General features: G+C 46.6%; 1 pseudogene; it reads left to right on the top strand.

The window, feature by feature from the left end:
* The first annotated feature begins 1,746 nt into the window (after window positions 1-1,746).
* Window positions 1,747-1,969, top strand: LOC125367911 (annotated as a pseudogene).
* Window positions 1,970-4,448: the final 2,479 nt, after the last annotated feature.

Below are 4,448 nucleotides of genomic sequence, written 5' to 3'. Positions count from 1 at the left end.
TGCTTTTTTTTTTTTAATTTTTTGCCAGTCCTGGGGCTTGAACTCAGGGCCTGAGCACTGTCCCTGGCTTGTTCTTCTTCTTCTTTTTTTTTTGTACATAACCTAAATGATTTTATTTTATTTTAATTTTTATTGTCAAACTGATGTACAGAGAGGTTACAGTTTCATATGTTAGGCATTGGATACATTTCTTGTACTGTTACCTCCTCCCTCATTCCCCCCTCCCCCTCCCCCTCCCCCTCCCCCTCCCCTTCCCCTGTTCTGAGCTTCTTTTGCTCAAGGCTAGCACTCTACTACCACTTGAGCCACAGTGCCATTTCTAGCTTTTTCTGTATATATGGTGCTGAGGAATCGAACCCAGGGCTTCATGTATACGAGGCAAACACTTTACCACAAGGCCATATTCCCAGACCCTCCCTGGCTTCCTTTTGCTCAAGCATTCTACCACTTGAGCCACAGCGCCACTTCTGGCCTTTTCTGTTTATGTGGTGCTGAGGAATCGAACCCAGGGCTTCATGCATGCTAGGCAAGCACTCTACCGCTAAGCCACATTCCCAGCCCTCATTATTATTATTATTATTATTATTATTATTATTATTATTATTATTGACAGCTTAAATGCTATCTCTTAGCTTTTTCTTCTCCAGGCTAGTGTTTTACCACCGGAGCCACAGCTCCACCTTGGGCTTTTTGCTGGCTCATTGGAGATTAGTCTCACAGACTTTCCTGCTCTAGCTGGCTTTGAACCTCGATCCTCAGATCTCAGCCTCCTGAATACATAGCTGGCTTTGGGTTGTGGAGAACAATCTACATACAGGGAACCAGGTGGAGCAAGGCGTAAGTGGCCTGCGCCTGTCACCCAGTTTCAACAATGATGGGGTCATGAGTCAGGCTCCTTTCGGGGATCCCTCCCTTCTCCCTCCCTTCTCCCTCCCTGCTGCACTGTTTAGACCTAAGCTATTGTTTCACCCATAGATATCTCAGTAAGACCCTACACATTGATGTCAAATTAGATTTTGACGTTATTAAATGAAAACTGAAAATTGACATTATTAATTAAATTACAGATTGAATTAATGATAATTATTTAACATTAATTCAGTTATGCCATTAATAATTGTGAGCAATTAATATAATTACTGAAATGACTTAATAATTCCAAAAGACCGCTTTTGAAATGATCACAACCATCCCATTATTACACTTGAAAAATGATGACTCTTTTAAAAACATCAGCCAGCCAGTCAGTGTTCAAATTTTCTCTATTGTCTAATAAATAACATTGTAACATTTAATATCTAAATGGGGTTTATGCAAGTTGACCCTCTCCAAATATGCAAGTATCTCCCTCTCTCTTTTTTTCTTTTCCGTTGTGGGACTTGAACTCAGGGCCTGGGTGCTGTCTCTGAGCTTCTTTGCTCAAGGCTAGCACGCTACCACTTGAGCCACAGCTCCACTTCCAGCTTTTTGGTGATTAATAGAAGAGTCTCACTGCCTTTCCTGCCCAGGCTGGCTTCAAACTGCAATCCTCAGATCTCAGCCTCCTGAGTAGCTAGGATGACAGATATAAGCCACTAGTGCCTGGCATTCTCTTTCTTTGTCTGTCTCTCTCTTTGGTACCCGTACTAGGGCTTGAATCACGGTGTCACACTTTTTTGTTCAAGGCTTACTCTACCACTTGAGCCACAGCTCTACTTAGCAGCTTTTTGCTGGTTCATTGGAGATAAAAGTCTCTCAGCAGTTTCAGATCAGGGTCTGGGCGAAGGTGGGGCTGGCATCATGTCCAGCCGCGAAGGTGGCAAGAAGAAGCCCCTGAAGCAGCCCAAGAAGCAGGCCAAGGAGATGGACGAGGAAGACAAGGCCTTCAAGCAGAAACAAAAAGAGGAGCAGAAGAAACTCGAAGAAAGCCAAGGCCGCGGGAAAGGAGCCCCTGGCCACAGGTGGAATTAAGAAATCTCGCAAAAAGTGAAGCTGTTCCTTGTTCCTGAGATGCTGGTGACCCTATCCTACAATGGCTCAGTCTACAGTTCCTCAGCCATTCCTACCTCAGCTGTAAATTGAAAGTAAACCCAGCCTAGGTTTCTGCCAGTCTGCTCTTTGTTCTACTCTTGCATTCTGTATCATCTTGAAATTAAACCAACTCATTTAAAAGGAAAAAAAAAAGTCTCTTAGTCTGGGCTTGCTTTGAACCTTGATCCTCAGATCTCAGCCTCTTGAAGATTAGAGGTGTGCAGCACCTTTTCTACTCGGACATTTCTTACTTTACTTCGAGGCCCCTGAGACAAAGGACAGCGAAGAAGGTCTCATGGTCAGTGTGGAATTAAATCCTGTGACAGCATTGCCACGTAGGTGGTCACAGTGAGCTAAATCCCAGGAGGAGCCTGAGTTTTCAGGTGGACACGGCTTTGAGTCCCTGCCCCACGGTACGTACCATGGAGTAGCGGCTGGCTCTGAGCATCGGATCCTTGTCTTTAAGGACCTTTCCTGGTCCTCAGGCAGGTACTGGACCTGGTACACCATACAGGATGGCCATAAAGAACTTTCTCACCGTACCTTGGAACTCTGTTCACATGAAACTTCCTCTGCTTTCTTTTTAAGTGTAAAACTCATTTTCATTGATCAACTTGTTTGCAGTGCTGGGGGTTGAACCCAGGGGGCTGAACCCATTAGACTAACACTCTACCACCGAGCTACCCTCCTCAACCAAAGTCCACTTCTTTTTATTTTTGATCTGGTCATAGATTCACATGGAATTTGATGGAATAATGCAGAGAGATTCCCAAGTGCCTTTCACTCAATCTGCCTGGGCTGGCTTGCAACCTCAACCTTCAAATCTCAGCCCTCTGAGTAGCTAGGATTGCAGATGTGAGCTATACTATTGTTTATTTATTTATTTATTTATTTTTTTGGCCAGTCCTGGGCCTTGGACTCAGGGCCTGAGCACTGTCCCTGGCTTCTTCCCGCTCAAGGCTAGCACTCTGCCTCTTGAGCCACAGCGCCGCTTCTGGCCGTTTTCTGTATATGTGGTGCTGGGGAATCGAACCTAGGGCCTCGTGTATCCGAGGCAGGCACTCTTGCCACTAGGCTATATCCCCAGCCCCGAGCTATACTATTTTTATGTTGATTTTTTTAACAATTCAAAAAGTAATTAGCTTGATACACCATGTCCAACTGTGCTATTGATTTTTATCTTTTTTTTTTTTTTTTTTGCCAGTCCTGGGCCTTGGACTCAGGGTCTGAGCACTGCCCCTGGCTTCTTTTTGCTCAAGGCTAGCACTCTGCCACTAAGCCACATTCCCAGCCCCTGTGCTATTGATTTTAATGTTGGTTTTATAGCAATTAGAATAGTGGTTAGCTTGCTAGACCATGCCAACCTAGACTGTGGATGTTCATGTTGATTTTGCAATTAGAAAAGTAATTAACTTGGTGATTAACTCTTAGGGCTGGGGATGTAGCTTAGTGGTAGGGTCTTGCCTGCCTTGGGTCTGGGTTCTGTGCCTCGAATTATGTGTCTCTGCTTATCCCTCTTATAGCTCTGTGCCCCAACATAAAAACATCTCAACTTTCATATGATTCATGAATTGATATGGCTTTTAAAAAAAAACAAAAAAAAAACCCACCTCCAGCTACTGATTGTGTCTTTTAGATATATAAGGAAGTCTTTTATTTATTTTTCTTGCCTTGTGCAATGGCTAGAATTTCTAGAGTGGTTTTGAATAATCCGTTATGCAATCTAGGGTTCTTCCTGGAAGAAGAGGCCCAGGACCCAGCAGATCCCTCCAGTACTAGATCATTGCTTAGGAATCTGAGCCCTCAAGCCGAGTGCTGTGTGAGCAGCCCCGCCCTGCCTGGGGCAGACGCCGGTGCCAAGCTGGGCCGCTGGGCACCACTCCTGGAGCAGGTGGGGCTCTTCCCCATTTTCCAAGTGGGCAGGGGAGCCCTTGGGTCTGTGCTAGCTTAGACCGGCCAGGCCCCCCCTCCTGCCTCCTGCAAAGGGTGAGGCCCACACTGGGCAGGGAAATGGGTATCCTAGCAGGTGCCACCCTGGGAGCTGCCAAGAATGGGGGCTGGAATTCTGGGTGTGGCCGCCCTTACCTGGAGACCTCAGGGCAGGGCTGGGATCAGTGTCTGAGTGTCCCAGGGGGACGGTGACCTGGGGTAGAGTGGCCCAGAGGATCAGGCTGTAGACCCCTCCCCCCAGGAGCTGTGGTCTAGCACTGAAGTTGGGTTGTGAAGAGCTGGCTTGTCACCCGCTTCCTCCTGTGTCACCTCCTTCCTCCGCCTATCCATGGGCTGCTCCCTGTCATCTCCAGGGTGCAGAGGACATACTCTCTACGAGGCTAACACCGTTCACTGCCTTTTTTCCCTGCTGCTCCTTGGTCTCTGCAACTTCAGTTCTGCTTTCCTCTTCCTCTGAATCTGTCCACCTGGATCTTGTTTCTCTCCTT

Source organism: Perognathus longimembris, chromosome 20 (assembly GCF_023159225.1).
Source record: "Perognathus longimembris pacificus isolate PPM17 chromosome 20, ASM2315922v1, whole genome shotgun sequence".
NCBI lineage: Eukaryota > Metazoa > Chordata > Mammalia > Rodentia > Heteromyidae > Perognathus > Perognathus longimembris.
Note: the sequence above shows the minus strand (reverse complement) of the source record. Positions and strands in the feature narration are given on the sequence as shown.